Source organism: Melanotaenia boesemani, chromosome 7 (assembly GCF_017639745.1).
Source record: "Melanotaenia boesemani isolate fMelBoe1 chromosome 7, fMelBoe1.pri, whole genome shotgun sequence".
NCBI lineage: Eukaryota > Metazoa > Chordata > Actinopteri > Atheriniformes > Melanotaeniidae > Melanotaenia > Melanotaenia boesemani.
This window is the reverse complement of record NC_055688.1, coordinates 29,768,815-29,795,609: the sequence shown is the minus strand read 5'-3', so window position 1 is coordinate 29,795,609 and position 26,795 is coordinate 29,768,815. Positions and strand designations below refer to the sequence as shown.

Below are 26,795 nucleotides of genomic sequence, written 5' to 3'. Positions count from 1 at the left end.
TTTTCCACTTTAGACTTTTTCAAAAACACTTTAAGCCCTTATACTGACGTCTCCTGTTGGAAATCATGAGGGCTGTCGCTGATCAGCTGATCCACTTTTCTGTCCCTAGTATTGTGTCTCTTGTTGCATTTGTTTTATAATTTAGCTGTGAAGGAGGAAACTAGCTGGTCATGATTCACACCGGCACATATTTACCCAGAAGTATTGTTTTTGGATGTGCTAGCAATAGTAAGCTAAATTTATCAGTCTCATGTCAATCAGATCTATGTCACTGTCACAGGAAGCTAAAGAATGAAACATTCAATTAGCCTGTCGTATCTATTTTTTAGAGGCCTATTTCAATTAGATATTGTTTGTCTTTATTTCCTATAACCTTTCAGTATTAATATTTGCTAGACACAGCTGTAAAACCTACTAGTCATCAGACAGCCATGCACACATCTATGAAGATAGATCTGGTTCAGACATCTAGTAAGAGTGAAACAGCAAAAGGAAGCAAGAGGCGTCTTCGCTAAATCACTGGTGCTGTGCAGATGTTGGAGACAGGTCTGATTATTTAGGGGCCCTGAATGTGATGAGAGAAATATGAACAGGTTCTGAAATACAAATCAGGGGAACTCTCCTCTTGATTTTATGTAATATTGAACTGAGTATTACAACTAAAATGATCATCTGAAAGAAAACCCAAGTGAGCATTGGCTCTTCCAGTTGATACACTACATCAAAAACAGGCATATTTTAGATAATGGCGAATGGTGATTAATTATGATTAATTAATGGTAAAGCTGTGATTAATCTGATAATAGTTTAGACTCTAATGTTCCCAAAAAAAACTAAAAGCGAATTTGAGTGCAAACATAAATGTTTTTTTTTGCTGAAGGTGACCAATAGCATCTCTGTAAATGGAATCACTGTCGGCATAATGTTATCCTGTGTAAAAAAAAATAACGAGATCAAGACAGAAAATTCACTTTTATCCTGTTTTATTGCAGTTTATTCATGCATTCTGACATGTTTGGGTATGTTGTGGGAATACCTTTTTTAAGGTCCCTAAAAGTCCATAAACACCAAAAACGTGTGGCACAATTCTTCATTTACTTCAGGCTTTTTTTTTTAACAAGACCAGGGCTAAAGGGACTAAATCATATATATTATATCATTATATTACATTGTATATATACATTATATCATCAAATATAATTAACAGTGAAAAAGAACCTTACGATGTGCAATACAAAACAACTTTAATGTAATTCTGCAGAGCAAGTCCACCATCAAAGTGGAAGTGCTTGTTTATTTATTTATTTATTTGTTTTACTATGATCAATTTATCCTCCTGGAACTAAAATTTCACTAACAGTTTTATCTCCATTTCCCCTCCCTTAGGGGCTTTGTTTTTTTCAGGCTTACATCATCACCAACAGAGTCCAAATATGTATCTATTTTTTAATTCTGTATATTTATAGATACATTTTATAAGCAGGGACTTGTAGAATTAGAGAAACAAACATCCCATGTATCATTAGGAAAACAGTACGTAAGTTAGAATAAGCAAATCCTATGAAACCTGTCAACTATATATATATATATATATATATATATATATATATATATATATATATTTAAAAGGTTATTTGTAAAGGATATGCAGCTTGTATATTCTGGCATGTGTTAGGGAGAATCCAGGGATCAAACTAACAACTGTAGAGTCAGTGAACAACCCACTCTTAATTCAGAGCCATGAGGGCCATGAGACATTCACCGTGTTTCATCATGTTTGGCTTTTGGCCTACAGATTTAGCTACAGTCAAGGTGAAAGACTGATCGAGGTGCAACAGCACCTTTTTGTTGTGTTTTTCTCACATATTTTAAAGTTCTGCACAAACCAGGTGGAGTGCAACATTTTCATACAGTGAGTGCAACACAGCAAAGTGAACTTGGCTGAAAAACAATTTACTGGCCAAATGAAAAGCCACTTTTAAGCTTGAACTTTTTAAAATTTAAAACTTTAAAGACAAACACCATAGTATGAGAACTGTGTTGTTTTGTTTCTTGTACAAGTATGTAAAGTCAGTTATACTCAAATGAAAGTTCAGTAATAAAATATGTTATTTCAAGCTGAGTCCACAAAGAAGGAGCCATATCAAACAACGAGACATAGAGAATGGAGACACAGTCAGAAAGAGAACTGAGTGTCCTGAAAACAGAGTATGACAGGAACCTGCTGCTTCCTTTGGTTAATGCTCCGCTGCTCACAATACAGGAAACCTCTCAAAGGCAAAGAGAGGTTGATACAGAACTTGGATATTTTCTATGTATCTATGGAAAAAGGCAACCTCGGCTGTGAATGTATATGTAATAAATCTGCAGTTTTGTTGTTTTTTTAAAAAGTTGTAATGTCCCAAAATTCAACGAGACAAAGACTGGCTGTGCCATCCGCTCAGTTCCCCATCTGGCAAATAAAACTAAAATGTGTGTAGCTTGTCATTTGATTTTTACAAACTGGAAGCCACAAAGCAATATATTTGATTTTTAACTGCATTTCTAGTATGAAAAAAATAAAAAAAAAACAACTCTCTGTGGCCTCACACAACACCAACCAGCATGTTCTGATGAAAATGCCTGTAATTCAGTCAGCTGGGAAGAAACCTGGACGAACATCCCCGTAATACTCAATAGCAAAATAGCCATGTCAGGGACCCTTATTCTGTGTTCTCAATGGAAATTGTCCCAAATCTAATCTATATTATTTATGATTTATTATTTGGGCTATACAAAGAGTAAAAACATCTTCATGAAGTCCTACAGTAAATAATATAGAAGTAATTCACTTCTGCTGTCCAAGCAGATTTATTTGCAGTTCTTCTGTTGATACATCAGTTATCTATAAATCTATCTACATAATCACAATTTGATCTCTTGCTGAAAGCCGTTTATGGCCTGAGAGAAACTTTGGTTTGACCCAGCTTGTAAAATCTAGAAAAAAAAGGGTTGCTATGGTGGAAGAGATAAAACTCTTCTGCCAGCACCTGACAAAAATATGAAGAGCAAAATGAGGGGAAGATCAGTGTCATTTATAAATTAGTTGCAAAAGAGATACGAAACACAGGAAAGACATCTAAATATTCACAGCTGTAGACCTTTTGGAACCTGAGACGGCTTAACCGTACTCTAATAAAACTGCTCTAATTTTGTTCTGCTTCACTTTATCAGAGTTGGCCTTTGCAGAGATAATGTTCACACATTGTACTATGATTTAGTAGAGATTTAGAGCTACAGCTGCATCATGTTCATCCTGGGAGTGGTTGTTTTTAGGTTAGCCAGAACGTTTTTTAAATTTTTGCTACAAGCCATTTCATTTACTCTTTACACTGATCACATATATTTACGTGTCTCCCTTTGCTATGACTCCAAAAGCATTCAAATAGACCTTGTGGTTGCAGAGGTATACTCATTTAATTATGGTTATGCAATTTTCTAACAGAGGCCTAAAAATAGGCACAGGGCTCAAAGGGTAAAGGAAATTTAATAACTGAATTAAACTAATTATCTCCATTAAACTAAGATGTCATATTTTGATCATGTGAATAATTGCTATTAAACATAATTTTGTACACCTGCAACGTCCCTCAGTCCTACTTTCAAGTTTTAATATCGGCACATTTTAGGTCTCTGAATACTTGATGTTGCTAAGGAAGAATTCTCTCAGATTGGGATAAATGAGATCATGTATTACTGGAATGTACTAAGCATTAACACAAATCCCACTGTTTGTTTTCACTGTTTGTAATGTGGAGGAATCCTTCTCAACTAAAACAGATTTGCTGGCAGCTCTCTGCTGGATATGATAAAGCATTAAAGGCATTCACACTGAGGTCACTTCTCTTGGGTGACCTTAATAAGCAGAGACAGCCACTAAAATGAATTTGGGCAAATCAGACAAGCCAGCATCTAAGCACATCTGCATCATAAGAGCTGCATTCAGCAGACAAGCATGGTGACAGAGCATTCCTTTAAAACACACCAGATAAAAGACTAATTTGGTCCAATTTTGCCGGAGGGACGCTTATCTCACAATTCAAATAAGGTCAAAAGAGAAAACAGCAACAGTGGGTGATACGATCACGGTGGAAAAAGCTAAAGAGACCCTGTAACCCCTCTGAAAATGAGTTACGCTTTGGATCTTTGTAGATGTGGTTACGCCGCTTATTACCATTTACCTCCAGTGAGGACATGACTCAACACAATAAACGCAAATAAATAACTGATGAAGGCAATAAAAAAGGAAATGCAGAAGTTAGGCTTATCAGATGAAAACAACAGCCAAATTTCGACTTCACACCAACCACGATAAGAAAAATCGGACTTCAATGGAAATATTAAACAGGAATCATAAATCATCCCAGATTAAATGTTAGCATAGTGGCGTAATCTCCTCCACAGCAGGCGATTGTTGCTTTCAGAATTTATCAGGGACGAGGTGGGTGTGTGTTTGTAGTGGAAGAGAGGGAGAAAACTATTCTAAATCACCTTCAGGTTTTCAACACTACATCAGTTAAGTGGGTCAGATACCAAAACAGAAGTCTAAAAAGTTTAGAATCCATCAAACTATTTGATAAATTATGCCAAGAAAAGGACAAAAAGTGCAAGAGCGTATAAACGAAATGTCTCAGATCTTATAGATGTTGCGTTCATGTCCTAGCAGCAATGAGCCGCGGCACAGGAAGTGCAAAAATGAGACAGTAATGAAAAAACTCCTTCCATCAGCTTGCTGCTTCACCCGTCTTTAGAAGAGGAAAGAAATGAAAGATTGCTGCAACAGAACTGTCTATCATTTCTGAAGTGCAACCCATCAGAGCAAAATTCCTCTCAGAAGACAAACGTGGATCAAAACACTTTCTCAGCACAGTTCCTCCTTTTTGATCAGTCACTGAACACGAGAGCTGACTGAATTATTGACTCAGGAAAATATAAAGTGGAAGGGATAACGTGACTTTCCATTTCTGGCAACAACAACAACAAAAAAAAAATTAACAAAAATGTAACTAACTATAAAACAATGAGATGTTCTCACCTGCAGTAGTCAGTCTGACTCTACTTTACTTTTTTGTCAAACTCTTGCCTTCAGCCTCTTATTGAGCAACATTTCACTAAATATCTGACAAAGGCATGCAACAAATCCTCACAGCCAAGACGTTAGCTATTGTTTTGTTTGTGGTTGAACAACTGCAAGAGATCATTTCACAATTTATTTAAAAAAATAAATATATATATATATATATATTTGTACACTACCGTTCAAAAGTTTGGGGTCACTTCCCTATTGAATCCCATGGCAAAGTGACCCCAAACTTTTGAACGGTAGTGTATGTATAATATAAATTTATAAAAATATAATTATTGAATTGCATTCCATAAAACAAAAGAACCAATCACACGCTCCGTTGCTAAAAATGGGTCGGAACAGTGATTGGCTGGTTTATGTCAGAGATTCAGATTCAGTGTCAGTCAAATGTAAATGCATGAGGTGCACAATTTTCTGCCTGACTGTGAAGAGCAGCACAGGCAATTCCTTAGTGTAAGTTTAGAGGATACTAAGTTTGTGCTACCGTTTTGGTTAGTTTGAGCATGAAAACAATATTAATGTTATTCATAATAATAACAAGGAATATGCATGAGGTGGCATGTGCCTACTTCAGGATAATCACACATTCAAACCTCCCAGATCAACAATTCTTAAGCAAGATGTTGCTTAAGTACATACGACAGCTATTTTAAAATATAGGTGGGTACACAATAGACTCTGATTTGTTGTTGTCGTATTGATGAAATCTGGCTACAAGCACCTGCCAAAATACTCAGAATCACTCTTTTGGTTTTTCCTGCTAAATAAGGTGTCATCAGCTCCCTATTTAATCATGATTACAGGCATTCAGTCAGATTCAAAAGGTAAATGCAATAGCAACGAAGTCTTTTTTTTTTAAGAAGAAAAAGCACAATCTTAAAACCAGCCTTAAATTCTATATACAGATCGGGATCTTTCCCCCAAAATAAATCACATCGGTTGTTTTACCTCAGTTTGCTGTAAATTACTGTACACTAGCCCCACTAGCTAAACCTGCTTTGTGACTGGTGATACTTTCTGTAACACAGAAAGCAACTACTGTCAACTCAAAACATCCATAGAAGCAATGAAAATATTAACAAGTCCTTGCAAGCGGTGACAAGGAAATTTACAATTCACGAAGATGACAATGGGCATGAATAGTGAAAAAGACCATTTATATTTGTCCATGGGTGATTTTTAGTTTTTTCGTTGGTATTTTCTCAGCAGAAACCAGGTTTATTTGCATTTAAATGTTGAAGTTTTAAATGGGAATACTTCTGAGAGCACCAAACTATACCTCCAGGCTTAAAAAAAAAGTATCTCCCTATCATTCATGCAAATATGTTTCTTACTTTGTCTTAAGAGATCTTTTTCTTTGTACCATTTTTGCCATCCAGCCTCCTAATAGAGATGGCTATCACTTTGATTTCTTTTTTGATTTCACATGTAGATATTAGTATTAGTGAAGGTATTCCCATAACTTGGTGGCAGACTTTTTAACAATACTTTGAATTAAGAGCATGTTCTCATTACAAAGTTCTGCCTCTTCGACTTACTTCCTTAGATCCGCGATGCTTTCACACATACAGTTGTTAAAACTTCATCAACTTTACCATTTATTATAGTGAGGCAGGATAGTGGATGATTTATTACCCTACAGTATCATACTTTTGGGGAAAAAAACTACAGGAATAAATTTTACAAGCATTTCAGTGGCAAATTATTTCTGCCCACTGTTTTCTGTAAAAATAAAACCTCATTAGACCACTTCAGTTTTTATGTGAACAAGCCTGAAAAGTATAATTTTAAAGCTTGATAGATAATCATAGGAAAAACAGTTATTCACATGCAGCTGCAGAAGGAAAAAAAAGACCGTAGTAACGTGCAGATGCACAGCAGCAAAAAGCAGGAAGTATAAAGAGTAAACTGTACACTCAATGTCTCCTCGCAGCTGCTGCCTGTTACTACTGACAACAACATCCCCAGTGTGGTCGTCTACAAACCGAGGAGTGAGAGTGAGTGCAATTTCCCCTTGTTTTGAGGTGTGCATACATTATGCACAAACCAAACACTAACCAATAAATCAGGGTGTCAACCTACATGTGATGAATGATGATGACTGTATGCCAAGAAACTGAGTCGGTTGCTCCTGTAGGCTGGTGGTCATTTGTTTTGTGATTGCAAAGGGCACAATGAGCGATAGGCACCTTGTGAGTGAGCCCGATTTGGTTTGCCTTTTGTGCTTCCTTATCTGGCTGACCTGCTACGATTGTATCATAAGGAGGTTTATTGGATTTAGAAAGCATGCTGTTGTGGTTTACACCAACACCTCCGGCTGTAATCGGTGGTGATTGGTATTTCTCGTCTGCTTTGTAAAGAGCTTTTCAGACATGATATGTGGAACATCAGGGACTTCATCTGTCTGAAACAAGAAGACATTTAGTCATTTGGATGGTGGTCATTTTTGTGTTAATGTTCCTCAAAGCTTCTGACACACCTGTGAAAATGAGGTGGTATTTGCCATTTGTGAGGAATCAAGTTAGGTATATAAATCAATTCCCTTAGGTGGTAATGTTTTCTCACAAGAATATTCTGTATAGTCATATCAATTCATCTTAGCATGCTAAGTGTGCAGTGGTTGTGCAAAACATACATCTTTCTCATAACAAAAATTCCATCTAAGCATAAGTTTCAGCTGCTCAAGCTGTTTTCTTTTGTTTGTTTGGCTCGGATATTGAGCAGAAAAAAATCAACTTAGGCCTGCAGTTTATTATTGCAGGTTAAACAATAGAGAAGCACAATTTTGACAGTACTGTCATCTATTCACATAAAAACACAATCTGTTGGATTTCACTATGAAGCTGATATCAGTCCAAATCAATCCATTGCTGCTGAGTGTGTCTGTCTGTTAATGCAGTCGCTGTAATTCAATCTTGTGCCATTTTGAAAGTGATGCAGATGTTCTTATAGCCAAACTAGTCAGTCTGTCGTGGCTAAATGTTGCAGAAAAGCACTAAGTGGGTAATTCCGACAAGACACTGACACATTCAGCGGTTGATTAATGAAAAGTGGTAAATGTCTGAAAGGGTTTAGATCTTGCCGATACGTCCAATATCTAGAGTTGATTTTATTATTAAAAGATTGAGGCCTGAACTCAGCAATGCAGGTTTAATGTGTATGTTAGGATCAATAAGGGCACAGAAGAAACTAACAACAACACCAAAAGAATCTAGCTTGAATTATTCTAAGTCTATAAGTTAAAGAACATCTGAGCTTTAAATGCGTGAGAGGCATGTTTGAAGAGAAGAAAGTTGATTCTAGGGTGAGACAGACTTCTATAACAGGATCATTTGGCAGCTGCAATGCAATAATAATATCTAAGTACAGCAGAGAGTCTAGTTATTGTGACATTTGTTACAGTAAGGACTCTTTTATAGCCAATGTTCAAATTTCCAGTGATACTTGCTGATCGTTGTTACTGTTTACTGCATAATAAATAAATTTTCATCTTCCTGAATGAAGCTACTGATGCTCGCTCAGTTTGACTCATTTATTAAGAAAGGCAGTAACTAAACACATTGTTATTCACAAATGTTTTTTTATGACTGAGTATTGATTGTATATTTGTATTGTTTGTAGATTATTATTAGAGATTAGCAACACACAAGACACTTAACAAATACAATAAGCAGAGGCTATTGTTTAAATTATACTATATATTATATTATATTTATATAAGTACTGTACCTATTACTTTACTGATTTTAGTGTGAAGGATGCGAGCCATGATTTAGCTTTTCGTCACTGATTATGGTACACTGCTAATACTTTTAGCATGCTAAGGAGGTAGTAGTTAGCAATTTCAGTGACATACCATAGTCTACACAACTATGGTATGTCACTCTACACACCATAGGGTTTAATATTTAACCATCTGAGAAGGCTTCTGATAAAATTTTGACTATAACAGCAGAAAATTGGTCCTATTTAGCAATGTGATATTAAAGAAGTTGATGTTGGTTACTGAGTGTGCATTTAAGATGATCCCTCAAATTTATCAGGAAAGCCTCCAAAAGATTCCCTTCTTTGTTAAGATTTTGCAGCACCCCACAGCTACCAAGTTGCCAGCAGCCTGTTGCCTCAGCAAGCGTTGGCAACCCAGGAGTCCAGCGCTCACAAATGCAGGCGTTGCAACAGAACTGACTAAATATAAGTAAGTAAAAGAGAATGAATATGCTATTAGAACCTTTTGCTTCACCTTCTTTTTCTTCTAAAGACTCTTTTAAAAACGGAAATAAGTTACACACTTCAGAATATCAAAACTTTCCTCCCAAACTCCCTTTGCAACATCCCACCCATCATAGCGTGTCAAAGGGTATAAAACTGGATCCCTGGTATGTATCTTTTATATGATGCAGATAACAGAAATCCTGCACAGAATCTGGGATTTGTAAAGAGCATTGTTAACAGCAAAATCTATCCTCACACTTTTACTCCCTTTTGCACTAACTGGATTGGACCTATGCTGCAGAGGTGATGTAACTGTGTGCTCTGTGATGCTGACAGTTTGGATATTTTATTCTTAATTAGAAATATTACGCTGGGAAACAAAAAGGAAAAAAATAAGAAAAAAATCATACCAATAAATAAATAAATAAATCACTCATGTATATATGTAGACTAGGGTATCCAGATTCTTCTGGTCTTCTGTACATGTAACTTAGAAAGTACATAATGACTCTAAACACCATAATTACCAGAAAGGCAACTTGACTCCTTGCTGGACCTTGAGTCATATTTTTCAGGGCCACCAGTAAGCTACTTAACTCAACCTCTCAAAGTGGAACAAGGGAGGGATAATTCAATAAAGTGCAGCTCTCAGAAAGATCGCCTTCTGGTCTTTACCCCCCTTGCAAACCCAGGACATCGCCTGAAATCTACAATGACAAAACAGACAACTGTTGATTGGGGACGTGGCATTGAGGAGAATCAGGTCCCAGTGCACAAACTCATCCTGGCGCTCCCGTATCATCGCACTGACAGGGCTTGCAAGCTGAGGACTGAGAGGGAGGCAGAGGGGGACTTAAATGTTAATGTTTCATTCATCAGAGCTCCACACCCTGCCTCTACTGCAGTATGAAAACATAACTGTAATGAAAATCCTATCGATCGGAGTCGCTTCCTTTCAGACAAATTGCACTGTTTTCTCAGCCTTTCAGTGTTTGGAAGGCAAATGTAAGGCGCAAAGATGAAAACCCTCAGGACATCATTGTCCACGCTCCATCATGACAGACAGACCCTGGATCAGTTTTAGCTACAGATAAAGCCTTCTACAGAAGGGAAAATTTGATTTTCTTTTTAAAGGCAATCAGCACTGATCAAAAACGTATTAATTATTGCATTCTGTGAGTAGCACAAGTCAATTTTACAGTGTAGCAAACAGCCCACTCAGATTTCTTATTTAGATTTTAGTTACTGTCATTTTTCAGTCTTTGTCATAGAGACTTTTCCTAAAATTTTAAAGTTTCACCATAAAAATATTAGAACATATGCTGTTGGTGGCAACAAGTAAAATAGAGAACGTTTAATTTCACACTAAATTAATTTAAATGTACCTGGCTTGTCCCTACTTTGTTTCATCACCACCCCAGCAGAGATGTCTTTGACCAAGAAACATAAATATGGAATATCTGCTCCTGGTTGCCCCATCTGTGTGTCCCTCTTTGCTGCAATGCAAACACATGTGTCTCAAAGGAAAAAGCAATAAAAGCACGTTGCAAAGTTGCACTGCTCATGTCAGTAAACTGGTTAGTTAGCCCTCCAGTGTCTAGTCTCTAGTCTCAGAGGTCTCAGATGCATCAAGATGGAAATTTTTAGAAATTTCTGACTTCATCACCCCTGCCAGCGCTCATAAGGGACAGACAAAGACAAAGAAAACCATTTTTGAGTACTATCACAGAGCCTGTTATGTGGTCCCAAAGGAGGCTTTTGCAGAGCTAACATGCATGAAGAAACAAGACAGACAGAGTGTAGATAACCATCTTACCCATGTGGAGTCCTGCATTTCTAAATTAAAGATAGGGAGATAGCACAGCTCTAATCTCTACATTAGATCTCCATTTACTGCTGAAGAAAAGGAACTTAAAGGAAATAAATCATCTCAGCATCTTTGGGGTCAAGGGTTTATTTAATGAAGTCATATCAGTAATACTTCCACCTTTCTGTTATCATCAGGTAGTGTGTATATCTAGAGTTTGCTTTTGAAGTTGAATAACAACTGTATCGCTACAAAGACTTCTTTAAATATTTTTTCCCCTCACATTTATTGAATATCTATTATTTAGATTTTTCAAAGTCTCCAGAAAATATTCTATTCAACTGAGAAGGTTTTATAATTATAGTTTTATTCTTACTCCTATTAAAACAGACACCTAGTACATCTTCAAGGTCTTCAGTGGAAACTACTTTGATAAAAATTTTTTAATTCTAAAGCTCTCATTGTGCACTAATTTTGAGCTCATTTGTAAAAACTAAAAAGAGATTATGTGGTTTATGTGATAACGATTTGTAAATCATTTAAACAAAATATTACATTTAAAAAATTATATAAAATCAGTATAATAAACTCAAAACTCAAAAATTTGATTCTCTATAATGGTGGAATATCTAATCTTAATGTTACATAATTGCATGAATTTAGTGATTTAATCATCAGTGTCACGTATCAAATACTTCTGATTCTGAGGGTAAAAAAATAATTACTCACAACAGAAAACCCATATAAAATGTCTGCTACACTGTGGGCCTTAGGCCCCACTGCATTTAAAACAGATATGTTTAATGAAATAAGGACAAGTGGAAAAGCGTCTGAAAATTAAAAAATATATAATTTTGCTTTTGGAAATCACTCTATCTACCATGCTAAAGAGGGGAAAAACCATCCAACTTGTCATCAGCACACAGTTACTCAGTTCAGAAGCCAGCATCCACGATCGCATGAGGGTGCATTAGTGCAAATGGCATGGGTAACGTTGACATCTAGCATCATTAGTGTTAAATGAAATATATATTTATGGGTTTTTGAGCAACATTTACAGCTAAATGGATAACATTTGGTTCAGGGACAGACTTATTTACTGTATTTTAGCAAAGCAATGGGAAACCACATTCTGCATGTATTAAAACAAGATGAACCTTAGTAAACTACTTCAAGCGCTAACTGCCCTGCCTGCATCTATCAAACTATGACATCTGCCATATTATGAAATGAAGCAGGCCCCAAAATATTGAGAACCAAAAACCATTGAGTCAAACAAAAAGAACATTTATTCATAAAAGAGATGGTAAACCGAGTAAAAGCTGCTATTTAAACCCTGTAGGTCCCCCAAACTGGGGTAAAAAATGTAACTCTGATATATATTTTTTTATTTCTACCACTGTGCCTCCAACTGTTTGTGGTGAATAACAAAATGTGTGGGTGGGGACTCTGTGAGAAAGTCTATTCCTATGAACATATCACAAACATAAATTTGAACTGACAGAAAATTACAACTGCAACATATGAGGGCACATTTTCATGTTTTACTGAGATAAGCAATAAGTAGGAAACACAGTTTGGATACAGTACTTACTTTTAAAAAGAAGAGCATCACTGTTTGTGTTTGTTTAATTAAGAGAGCGAGAAAGACAAAAAGCACACCACACACTATTTTATGTGTATGGGTGAGTCATTCATAGCAATACAGAGTAATAAAGCCATCAGTAAAAATGAGCGACTATGCCAGAATTTGGGGCCAAACTGACACGGGAGCTTTGGCAACAATAATCCGACATGCAAGGGAATTAACTACGGTATTATTTCTAAACCTGCAGGACTGTGCAGCTTCTTTAGAGAAACTTTAACACATGGACCAGATTTCATGTAATGACCTAACAATCAGGGAGGGTGAGGAGATAACGCTGCACAATCCACAAAGGACGAGTTTAAAAATTTTGGTTTAGAATATCTGGAATGCTTTTTAAAGTTTCACCAAGCCTTTGTCAGAAAAGACAAGCAGCGTATATCATGACTGTGGGAGGACATACATTTCCAGGCTCATGTTTTGACTCTTAGTGTCATGGAGACAGAGATTTAATGTGACAATGCCGATGTCAAATGTTACTCTTCTGCAATGTAATGCACAAACATGGCACATACAGCTTTCTCACATTGCACGCACTATTCCCCAGGACTTTCATTATATATGTGGGAAAAATAACAATTGAGAATTAATGTTTTTCTAAGAGGAATACACAACCAGTGTGTATATTTAGTTTTACGAATCAGCGTCAGATGGAAACAGAGGTGCTGTACCTGAGGCAGTAGAATGCTGAATTTGAGTACTTCATGCAGAGACTGACAGCTTCAGTAGCGCATTGCTGTCAGTCACTTTCCTCCAGTTAGTTTCATGTTGTACATACTGGTTAGGATCATGAGAATGAACTGTAATGAAACAAGTATGACCTAAAAAATTCTTGCATTTCATTCCAGTTAATTATGGATCCAAAAGTTGTGACAGGATAGAGAAAATACACGGGACCAATCAGACAAGAAAAAAGTAGATTATCTATTGCCATTTGAAAATGTACCCTCTATATTTCCTCTTGTTAAACACATTTAATTTATATCCTTATGACATATTTTACTTAAACTGAATGAAGATAATATAAATGCAATAACACATTTTATTGTTGGCAGAATTTAAAAAAAAAATCCTCCATTGTAGATCAATTACTGACACAATAATGCTAATTTGCATATAATAAAAATTAATTTGGAATAATGTCATTAATAGGAAAAATATTCAGCTCAGTCATTTGATTTTATTTATTTCCATAGCCACAGGAAAATTACTAATTATTCTTCATCACAATTCATTTTCTTGTTATTCTGCATATGGTCTTGTTTTGTTAACACATTCACCTTTCAAATGTACCCTCATGAATTAAACATCTGATTCCGCCATCACCACTGCTTCATTTTATAGTTTCAGCAGCTTCACACATTGAAAAATTACAGTTACATGTTTATGAATGTGTCAGAGTGGGTTTGTGTGCATGCATGTGTTTGCTGTGTAATTCATTCAGCATGTTTTCCCACCTTCTGTTGAGGGATTTGCCACTGTAGCCGCAAGCACGTCACTCTATAATTGCTCTTTGTTGCATATCTGTTGTGACATTTCTATAAGACTGCAGTCACTGTCACAAACCACATCCTGCACCCTTAATGGGGTCGCTCTATTTTTTCTCCAGTATCTCAAACAACCAGCCTTTGTTCCTCATGGCACAGTCTGGAGATGCCATTAGTGGGAAAAGCAGACAGTGATGTTTAGTGACAGCCAACGACTCGTCTGGTCAAGAGAGCGCCCAAGAGTCATCAGAGTGTCACACGTACTCCTGAACGCAGCCCCGGTTCCTCAAGTTCACCTTTGTTCTTGCCATCTAAAAAGAATAGCGCTAATTGTATGACAGGGGTCAGGGTGGGCACCGCCCACGACAGCCCAAGTTGTGCCACTGCCAGGCGATCTTGTCAAACACATTGTAGGAGAATCCGACATAAAAAAAAAAAAAATAAGCGAGAGGGGGAGGCTCTCATTTCGCTGCAAGCGGCAGTTTTTTGTCTGTGTTCTGTTCATGACTGTTGTCATCACATTTAGGGCTAAGCTCAAAAACATGCAGAAATTCTGCAAGCAGCTGGGTAGGATGATAAGAGAAAAGCGACATGGCCTGTTTGGAGCTGATAACTCAGACTCAGCATAAATCAAACACCTTCTGGCGATTCAAATAATTTGTACAGTGGGGCATCATTTGCTGAGAAGGGACAGAGGAATTCACAGTAAGAAAGTATCATGCCTCAGTGCCCCAAAATGAAATGTTGCAGACTTGTCAAATTATATCTTCCAAGTGAAATGCTTATGTTGTTATTTACCAGCATTACTGCATGCTACACAACAGTCATTTTACACGATAAATTAACTGTAGAGTCTCCCAACTTTTTCCATCTACTTCCATCAGAAATGTGAAGGGATTTAAACAAATCCAATGTCATCTAAAAGAGTGACAGAAGGTTTGTCTTGACTTCTGATTGGTTGTTTGACATGGTCAAAGCAAACCAGCTTGTGGTTCATTTGTGCTTAATGGCATGTGGTGGCAATAGCACAAATCACTCTATAGGCAGTTAATGGAGTTACTTGGCTGCTTCACACTTGTGAGACCTCAGGCTCCACTGTTTGCTTTAGGCGCTGGCAATTTCCAAAAGGCTGCGGGAGGCTCTCTGCATCAGTGTTGGCTTAACACAAAATGGCAGCCTGTTACTGAAGATGGGTACAGATAAAGCTTCAGTTTGTACAGGGGAAAATAAAAAAGTCCACCTGTGAATCTACCAAAGTGTTACTTGGCTCAGTGTTAAATGTCTGTTACTGGCTGTCTGAAGTCTGAGATGTAATTTTACAAAGATAAAGCTGACATGGAAGATCGGGCCTAAAAAAAATCCAAATAATCTACTGTCTATAGCCTCTCAGCTTAGCTTTAATGAGTAGAGTTAAAGTGTGCCATTGATTAAAAAAAAAATCTGAAAGGTAAAAGGAGCTTGATGAAAATTGAAGCTGAAGGCAGCAGAGGCAAGTAAAAAGCCCCCCTGTTAGATCTTAGAAATGTTACCCAAGGAAGTGGGTCCTTTTTAAATGTACAACTGGTTTCTGAAGTTCATCCTAAACCTTTGAACACAGCTAGGACAAATCCCTTTTTTTTTGTTTTATTTTGTTTTTACAAACCTGGATGAGGTCTTACAGATTTCTGTGGTGAAGTGCACAAAGTTAAAGGACTTCTCTGTGTATAAAATTATCTTCTTAAAATGATAACTCTGCCCTTCTGTGTAAGAGCTTAGGACTCCACAGTTTCTGCAAGGAAAATAAATAAGCAGTATGTAAGGGGAAAAAAAGTTTAACAGTGACATTCCCAACAACAAGCTGACTGAGCCAGAATAGTTATTATTCAATCATAACACTGGTGAAAGTGGCAGAGCAAAGCTGTGCAGTGTATAACGCAGACCAAGAAATTATAAAATAAGCCAAATTGCATTTGGCTTTGTAATGGTTCAGTCTGAAACCAGTGTGTCTCGGTTTTCAGCTGTGCAATTTAAAAAGCAGAAATATCATTTTAAATAGCTCAACACAGTCCAGCCTCGCAATTCTCATAGCGGCTTTTTCACCACCGACTATGTAGGTGATTGAGGGACATGGTCTGAAGTTTTAAAAGGCAGCAAATATGATGACTCATAAGAGCACTTGAGATTTCATGTGAGGGGAAGTCACAGTGGGAAAGGTCTGAGACATAGTAACATTTTTCTTTAGAAATATGAAGTGACAACAGACATGAAGACACACATCACATCATTTATAAAAGCACCACAATGAGAAAATCAAATAGTTAAGTATTTAAATTTCACACACATACAGAGAATAAATTAATATTTCAATTTAGTGCAGCAACCTGAAATATTGTAGCATCTGATAATTACTGTTAACACACTGTTAAGACTTGCTTTACCTGAAGATGTGTTGATAAGTGAAAAAAGGAAAAAAGAAAAATATATTGCCTGGCGAGACTTTGGTGGTAAATTTAACAAGCCCAGCTAGGAGGGAGTGAAAGGCTAATAAATAACTTTACTTTCCTTTTTTGCTCTCTTTAACTCTTTCCCCTTACAAGGTAATTCATTATTTCCTACCATTTCCTTTCTAGACACTAATAAGGACACAGAAGGGTAATAAGACCCTTAGAAGGGTGCTGCCCAGTGTACACCCTGAAACTCCCCAGAGAGAAACTGCTCTTTGTGGATTAATGTGTCTTTATGAGGCTGTCGTGACTGGTTGAGATTAAGGAGGCTTGGCCCTCACAGCAGTTTGGCCCCGTCAAGGTCTCTTGGTGCCATGAGGTCTGGACTAAAGGAACACGTCAAAGCAAAATCTCTGCAGCTCATCTAATTGTCGTACTAGAATAACTGCAACAAAAGCAATCTATGAAGACAGCAGTTTAGACAACATTTTGAGTGTACAGATGGGAATACACAGTTTTAATTACACACACATCAGTCAACATCTTGTATTTGTATTTGTAACTTGTATAGCGATCTAATAGGTCTATCTGAAATATTTCCGATGGCAGGGCATATGCTGATTTCTGACTGCACAGATTAAGGCTGAAATTTCCCTGCTTGACTAAAGTAAAACTGGAGCTCCGAAAACAAACACCCAGTTATCCTGTCCTCTGTGCACTATGGCTGCTTTTTCTCCTCCCCCGTTATAAGCGAGTGTGGGGAACGAAACGCAAGGCAAATCCGAAGTCAACTTATTTGAAGCTCAGTTAGAGCAGAATCGGTTATTTTGAACTCTTTTTAAAATAGGATCCTACCTTCGCACAAGAAAGATGACAGGAAATATGTCTGAAGCAAGAGGATTTATAAAACTGTGGATGCTGCAGGTTTGAAACCTGGATCAGGAGCGTAATGTGTAAATTAATCACGCAAGTGCAATTTGCTAATCGCAATGTCTTAAAGTGCAATTTCGATTTAAAAACGATTAATCATTCAGCCCTACTTCTGATCTCACATTTAAAATTCCAAGAATTAAGGGATTAGAAGTATTCATGATGCTGGTGCACAGGAATCTTGAAACAAAAACGTAGAAACAACCCTGTTAAATCATATTAGACATATGGCCGTATTTAGTGATCAGCCAGTATGACTGATGTTTGCTGCACCTGCATGTCTGGAATGGAATGGCTATAAAATCAAAATGTGGTTAAAAGTAGCTCATAGTTTTAACAAACGCATGAGGTCCTGAAGCCCAAAAGAATCTGTGTTCCAGCTGACTTTTCATCTCTAAACAGGGAGTCAAATCTTGTGTATCTAAGATGAATAACACTCTAGAATATTTTCAGCTTATGAATGATGAGATGTTCTGAATTAGGAATACCCATTTGCTACTTTGACTCTAAAGCATGGAGGGAGTCATTAGAGGAGCTGTTAGCAATATCGTATGAACCAAAACTTGGTCAGAGGCCAGTGTATTTTCAATCACAGCATGAAATTGGACACCAACCCACATCCATTAAGTGGTGGCTGCATCAAATAAATAACTTCTTATATTCAAGTTTATTGGTTACCAGATGTCTGCCCGCCCAAACTGCATGCTAAGCAAATTAATTAAAAAAGCAAACTAACTAAGCTTTGTTGTTTTAACTACAACAAACGTGTAGAACATGGCCAACTCCTGAAAGAACCAATGGCAAAACTACAATCAGCAACAGTCTATAAACAACCCACTAGAAAACACACATTATTCAGTGTCCAATTAAGCTAAAGTAGCATCTGTTGGGCTAGAGAAGAGGCTGTCTTTTTGACAGAGAAGGCTTGAGCACCAGCTGCAATGTATCTTCTCTCCACCCACATAAAAAGTTCAGTCTGTCTTCAACATATATCTTCCAACATGAGCGTACCCGGCTTTTTTAACCCATGACTTGTGCACTTAACGACAGGCTTATCAACTTTCAGAATACAAGCCTGAAGCTGTTAATCAAATATAAATGAGATGGATCATAGACTTTTTCTGCCGGCATATCTGAAGGGATTTCCTCACGGCTAATGCCTTTTTTTTTTTATCTTTCATCACAGCAGGTTCAACAGAACACTGCCAGCCTGGACTTAAAACACACAAAAATATTCAGTGCTGTCACTGACTGCCAAGGCCACCCATGAATACACATGGGTTTCACCCCCACCTACACCAGTCCAACTGTTTTAATCAGAGAGATTTTGATATATGTTGGTGGCCTAAAGACAACAGAGCAAATATCATTTATTGATGGACTGAAAGTCCTGGAAGAAATAGAAGTGGACAAACAAATTGATATATGGCCTAATTTGAATTCACAGAAAATGGGAAAATACTTCCTGTGTATAAAATATACTATAGGGCAGTATAGTCACAGATGTGGGTGAAAATAAGCAGCTGATCTGACTGCCTACACTGAAGTTCATGGTTTTCATTTTATGTTTGTAATGCTTCATTTTGCCTCCATTTTCTTAAACAAGATCCTGAAATTGAGTTGGTTTGTAAATTCAGTGTTGATTATAAATAACATGTTGTCCCTCTGCATCGTGTACAATATCATATAATTACAGGTAGCCACAGGAAAACTACTCATACTAGTAGCAGCACTTAATTTCAACATTTTTTTTATTAACACTTGGTTGCCTCAGGCTTGCAAACATTTACCACAGCCAGTTTTTTAAAAGGATTATAGGGAGATGTTATTTAAGAGAAAGGTACATATTGGAGCTAGTTGACTGCCAACTTGCACCAGAGCTAATTTAATGTGGGCATCACATAACCCAGCAATATGCATATGGTTCAGTAAACATAGCAAAAAGAGGTATAGAACTTCGCATGATTACAAGGTGTAATGTGCAGCGTATGACTTAAAAGTAAATAAGCTATTTTAATGCTTTCTGACTGGCCTGAAAATTACTATTGGGTCCACTTTAACAAGCATCCTTTTTTCTGCTCATTACATTTTAAAGGCACAAGTAGGTAAAAAGAAAGTATAAGAGTTTAGATTCTCCATTTGTAAATGTTTGTTATTGCACCAGTTACTGGGGTTACTGGTGTTATTATGGACCAGTATTTTTGATGCACAGTGACTTGCATGATTGCAAACATGTTCTATGACCTAATTGGCCTCTATAAAGCCAAATTATGGAAACTTTTCAGCTCCGGCTATAAACCAGATATATGCAAATCAAAACTTAATATAACTCTGAACCTGTAACATCATATAGTCCTGTACATATCTATTTATGTATGCCATTTGATGTTAACTCTGCTACATACAGTACGACCAGTGGGTATTTAACAAACACAGTACCAAAGCACAGCAGCTCTGTATTCATCTTTTGAAATTCAAGCATTAGTGACAAGAAGCTGCAGGTATGAAAACACACTTTGATTCAACATGAATGCATTGTCACTGGGCATTTAAATCCATACAAGCTGTAATCAAGCGAATAGCAAGCTGTAAAAATGCTGCACCTAGCCTCAGTGGTAGTTGTGTTGTTCGTGATTAATTCTATGGGAGTAAAGACTTGAATGCATTTTCAGTGAGCCTCGCGTTTCTGATGGCCTTGCCAAGAAAATCTGCTGCTTAGCTTTAAGCTTTGAATCTGTAATGTTCAAACCTCATTTCACATGGGAAATGGTTTTGTTTGGGAAAAACAATAACAGGGGGACCTATATAGATCAGAGAGGCTCTCTCACTGTTACACATTCAGGGAGGAGAATAGATGGTTTATGTTTTACAGGAATCAACTTGTTTGGTGTAATATAAGAATGATTTTTGGAGATGACTTCGGATGCAGATGTGACCTGATCCATCAGTTTACTTCTTCATAAGCAAATAGACAAAAAGGTCACATAAATGACATCAGAAATGTTGTATCAATACTGAATTATTGAACAGCCAAACTGCTAAATCCAGACTAGAATAACATTATACAACATGCTGTCTAGGCTTGACTGTGCTCCAAGAGTCACTGCTCTGTTGACTCAGTTGAATTGCTCGCCTAGGGCACCAGTGCCTGGACACATACACATAATTAGGAAAGGTCACTGTGCCTCCTGTCTTGTCAACAAATTCATTTCAAGATGACAAATTCTGGCTCAGGCTGAGCCAGACCTCCCTCAGATGCCCCTGCCAATCAAGCGCCAGCAAGGCTGTTCTAGCCTTAGGTGATTTCTAATTATCCATTTTGCATGACATCTTAAACAGAGCTAAGCATAACAATGAGCCATACATTTGGGTGGAGGTGCGAGAGCTGGCCTAGGTGTCATTATATTGTAAAGGTGCACAGAAAACACCAACTCAGACACACAGAAATGACCATTTCTATATGAAGATATAAGAAAATGTTGCATTTAAAAACGTTAGTTATATCTGTGTGCAAAAATATGGAGATTTATGTTTCTCGCTATTTCTTTAAAGAAAAAGTTAGAATTAAAGAAAAGGTACTTTTCTCAGACATCATTCCTTTTCTCTCTAAATGTTGCTTTGTTGACTGTGGCCCATTTTAAATTCACCTGCCCAAGGCAGTTGTTTCCAAAAACTACTTTACACAGATGTTGCTTTGCATACAAAATATATTGCCTTTTGTGTTGACGTTGCAGCCAAAGCTTTCTAGAAGTGATTCTCCAACATGCAGATCTGCAGTTTAACCAGGTTTTATTGGTTTTCCCAAATAATACTGCAAAGAACAAAGTAGTAGAAGTCAGAGCATTTATCAAACCCTGGAAATATCATTGAGACATTTTTAACCTGTCTGACAAGATGAGTCAATTAAAACCTAAAGAATGATATCCAAACTTTTGCACATGCAAGAATGTTTTTTTTTTCTTTTCTTATTTCTAAAATTAACTAAATAAAAACTTAATCAGCATTTGCAGTAATGTCCTTAGTGTCTATTTGCAGGAGTGGTGCAGAGACCTTTGCACATAGCTGTACTAGCCACAAACACACACACACAAGCTAACATTTAAACCAAAAAAATAAGAAAATGACCAAGCATTTTAAATGCCAGTTCACTTCAAATAAGCTTCAAACCGCTTCAAAGCTTCTTTCTTGCTGCATGATGCCCCACACTTCCCATCTAATCCACTGTATGATGAAGTGGAAATGGCTTTCACATCGCTCCCTGGTGGCCTTACTAAGGAACTATTAATCTATGGCTCTCCATATTGCATTCAGATCTGCCTTCCCCAGCCACCACCTGGCCTGAAGTAAAGGCCAAGAGAGGGCCCAGAGGACAGGAGGGCTGGCTCTTATTATGAGCTGCACCAAGACACCTCTGGATTTCTAAGCACTTCCTCTGACAGTGACTGATAGCCAATTAACCATTTGGAGAAGAGTATTGATCACTTGGAGAACAGGAAGGACCTGAAAACATCTCCTTACACACCACTATTTTCACTGTACAATGTGAGCAGCCAGAGAAAACATCATTTATTCTAAAAACAAACACAGAGAACATTACCACTCGATAATGCATCTCAACGCTGATCCCTAAAAGTGTTTTTGAAATGTTTGTGACAAACGTCACTCTCCCACCCACACTGATACCAAACCCCCTGCAAGGCAGGAAGGCTTCTGGTATCACTGTGAATGAATAAAAACAATGTTATTCCAGGCTGAGGCTGCATGAAAACTATTTATGTTTAATAAGTTTTTTGCTGTCAGCTTAATGAATACTCCTCTGATGAAGGCTGGTTTGGACGACGTGAATTTGAGTCAAAGCAGCTGTGGATTTTAGTAGTTAGGTAGCATCTCTTACTGCTCATGTCCTTCTGTGATCATGGATTCAGTCAAAGGTAAAACCAACCACTAGCTCAGTTTACTGGCTAAGAATAGTAAGCCAAGTCAAGGCCAAAAAATTCAGGGGAAAAAACTACAGAGCAGCATTGGTATTTTATACTGTATGCTGACCTCCGGGATTCAACCTCAACCTTCACGCGTCCCATGTTTTTTGCTGAGGTGAATTTTTTTCTCTGGATGAGAACGCAGTGGCATCCAAGGTTGAATGTCAACTCTGCATGTTCTTTTTCTGCATGCCAGTATAAGTGAGAGGGAGAGAGAGAGAGAAGACTCATGGAAGAGAATATTCGATTAAACCCTTCAAAGAAAGACTTGAGACTCAGCTCAACCATTTCGCCCCACCTTCTCACTAGTGACCTTTGTACGAAATGGTCAGTGGTGACAAAAACACAACAGCAGAGACTGAAGCCACTTTATGTGACTGTGACCTTCCATGATGTGAGACATAGGGTAATCTCATCCCAAACCAGAATTCAGTTTTATAGTACTTAAATGGAGGGGGAAAAACAAATTGTGACTGTGGTGTGCTGCATTTGAGGAGAGAAAGAGCCTTATTTCAGGCCCTAAGCACTCTCACATGGACCTGAATCATAGAAATGGGGTAATTGAAACAAAAGGGCAGAGTTTGACAGAGATGTAGTGCCTTCGCAGAGCCCCTGCACAGACTGCAGAAAATAACACCTAACTCCTCCCATCTGCAAGGTTCATCCTCCCCGTGTCCTCGGCAAAGCCTCTGTCCTTCCTATACTTTTCAAGAGGGCCATTTGCAAATGATAAGTGCAGGGACGTAGCCTTCTGAAAGATAAGGCGGCAGGGCATTTGTCACCAAATGGAGCGTGCGCCTTCATTGTTTAAAGCTGACCTGTGTTGACATGCACTGTTTACCTTTTATTCGTTTATTCTGAACTATTATCTGTGCCTTCATTAATCACTGCAACTCAAACTGAGGAAATTACTTTGCAGGGTTTGGACAGAAAAAAAGATTAACTCAGTCCTTGTATTCTTTCCTTTTAGCAAATAAAACTGCAATATTTGATTAGCTGTGTTTTGCAAAAAAGAAAAAAAAAGCAATTTGACTCTGTCATTGTGAAGTTGTCCATTTCTAATGTGGTAAGCAGCATAAAAATTTATTACAAGCAGTTTTACACCCGAGGAATGAAATCATTTCAAGTTTTTTTTTTTTTTTGTCTGGTGTTTTTTGTGTGTATAATTGCCTCCTTGTGCAATACATTCTGAATTTGCACAACATGCAAATCAACTGTTTAAATATCAGCAGTTGAGAGACTAAATAGTTTTTTGTAAAACTTGTTCCCCCACTATTAAAGTCTGCATGCACGTTATTTGAATTCATCTTCAATGACTAGAGGGAACAAAATTTTTTCTGGTTGTAAATTATCATTTCCCTGTAAAAGACCATATCCCTGCAAATACATGGCCATCATTTTCCATGCATTAGCTATGGGACAAAAACGAAGTGATTTTAAATTCCTTTGACCAGAAGGCAATTTTCCCCAATAAATTATGTTAATTTCAGCTTCAGCCCTCCTTATCGCATTCTTTAGGGAGTCAATGAGGAGAGACAAAATTGGCTGTGGGAAAGGCAACTTTTGGATAATTCAAATTAGAATGATTAGAGTAGTCTGGCAAAAGCATCTTATATTACTGTAATAAGAAATGAGACCTCACAAATGACTGTATTATGCAATACATTTCTGCTTGTTGTCATTTAATGGCCACCCCCTTGCATCATCACAAGATTTACACCCTGTGGAAATTACTCTGAGGTGACTGTTAACAGAAGAAGAAAGGTGCCTGATACCAAATCCCATGTTCCCTCAATGAACCAGACAACAATTGCTTGGCAACGCTCTCACTGGGCAGAGGGAAAAGCAAACAAAACAAAACAAAAAAAAAAAAAGAAGATGGATTTTCATTTTCTCTGCATGGATAGTTCAGTTTTGATCTTTTCAGAAGGAGGTAACAACAAGCAACAGAGCAAAGTTTAAACAAATGATAAGCAGCAGAAGCAACAGGAGGGAGGTTAGTCTGCAGACATACACCTTACACACACAGCAGAATACATGTATGCAAATCTTTGTGGAAACACCCTCCCACACACCCACACACACACACACACACACACACACACGCTTTGCATGCTGAAAACATCAAGTGGTGTGCACACACAGGCAAAGCAGAACAGTTCTTTGTTCCTGAGGCTCAAAGCTGAACGTGTAGCACTCTGTCCGGCCCGTCAGATCACTCATGGTGCTGTTAAAGGAAAAGTGCTCAGCCAGCTCAAACCTAGATTGACAGCCCTTACCTTTATTACTGACTGAGTTATGCTTCCTAAAAAAAAAAAAAAAAGGACAAGCCAGCTTTGATACCAACAAATGCTTAGTCAGCAGCTTGCGTCTCTACAGAGGATGGCTTGACTGATCTCAGCTGAAACCGTCCCAATCCTGATGCAGAAAGAATTGGCTCCCAAATTACCTTCCGATCTATTCCTGCTACTCACTTTGATCAATAAAAGAAGCCTTTAAGCAGTGATGGGAGCTTATGAGCCGGCTTGTAGTGGGCAAATAAAACAAGAAAAAGGGGTCTGAAAGGAAAATTGAGACAGAAGACGGTAAAGACACTAATAGAATTTCAACAGTAAGCCCCATATTCACCTTTTTCATTACATGATATATTCTATTTGGGATCATGGCAGAGTTGTGAGCCCATCTAAGCAAATACTGAGTGGCAGGAAGGGAAACACCCTGCAATCTCCAGTCCATCCCAGAATGAACAACAGCATCACACCTTCGGGAATTTAGTGTCTTAAAAATGAACTTACATCTGCAGCTCTCAAGACTGCAGAAAACTAAATAAACACAACAGGAACAAGAAACATTGTCACCAAAATGAACCACCACACCACCCATGTAACCCAGCAACCCCATCAAAATACATCACTTTCAACAAGCATCATAAAAAAATTACTTGAAAATACCACCACACTGCCACCTACTTTGCTTGATGTACGAGGTCCCTGGAGCATGTCTGTTTATTTAATCCTAATATATTCATAATTATACACTAATTAATGCAAGCGAAAGGCCCTCTTAATTCATCATCTCGGTGTCCTGAAGCAGGAGGCACAATTACACCAACTTTAACATGTTTGCCTTCTGTCCAAAAGGAAGGGTAACCAGTTGGAAACAACACAAAGCAAATGATGCGTGGCATTCTTGCATTGTGGATACTAACCAGCAGCTTCCATGTGTGGCATCGTGACAGTGTGAGGATGATATTAGCTTTAAGAAGAATGGGTAAAGTGAGTGTTATAAATTTATTTTAAGTGAAGAGCAAAGAAATGGTGCATCACAGCAAACTGTGAAATTGATTGAACTGATAAAAACAAAATGCATTTGAATGTAATGGTTAGTTTGATTGTGCACTCTACACCGTTACAGATCAATAACCACCACAGTTTGACTTCTTCAAACTATTATGAGAAAAATACTTTAAGGTCATCATCTAAATGGCTAATATGCTGCCACTGGAAGAAATGTTTCTCCAATGTACTTGGGCTCACCTCAGTGTCAGCGATTGTTTTGTACAGCATATTTGCATGCAATCTGGGGTGTCTGGCCAGGAGGCTGGCTACATCATAAAATGTAACTCATCAGTGCGAGTAGGTCGTCTACCAACTCAGTAAAGCTGTCACCATACTGCAAATGCAGCAGGAATGAGTCCTGGCCGGGGAAGAGACGTGGAGTTAAATGATCCTGTTTGCAGCCAGCAGAGGACCCGCTTAGACGGATGAATGCATGCTGGGAACACGCTCTTTGTACCTCCACCACTTCTAACTTTTACGGCCAGGATTGTTACTGAAGGAGCAGCTACTGAAGGTTGTTTATGTGGCAGTACGAAGGGAAGGGTACGAATGTTTTTATTGTTCTCCAGCCCCGATCCGTTAAATGATCCTTTATGCCGCAGATTTGCGCCTTACAAAGCAGATGCATTAAAAATAAGTTAATTAATTAGATAATAATAATAATAAATCAACAAACATCCAGGTGTTAATTAAAATAAATACATAAGCCAAATATAAAGCAGATGGGCAGCTACAGTTGACGTTTGGCTCAATTTTTAACCTTGATAGAAGCCACACACTCTATCTTGTAACCTTGTAGGTGCAGGCTAATTGACGAGTGACAGAACGAGCAAATAATAGAACAAAAAA

At 37.7% G+C, this 26,795-nt stretch overlaps 1 protein-coding gene and 1 long non-coding RNA gene across 5 annotated transcripts in view; both read right to left on the bottom strand.

Annotated features, from left to right (window-relative positions):
• Positions 1-26,795, bottom strand: part of unc5a (unc-5 netrin receptor A) — a 152,176-nt gene that overhangs the window by 124,651 nt on the left and 730 nt on the right. The window lies entirely within an intron of this gene.
• On the bottom strand, positions 630-25,968 carry LOC121643318. The gene is made up of 3 exons (XR_006011090.1): positions 25,959-25,968; positions 24,888-24,895; positions 630-701 (listed from the first exon to the last, which is right to left on the bottom strand). It is a non-coding gene; the product is annotated as an uncharacterized LOC121643318 (long non-coding RNA).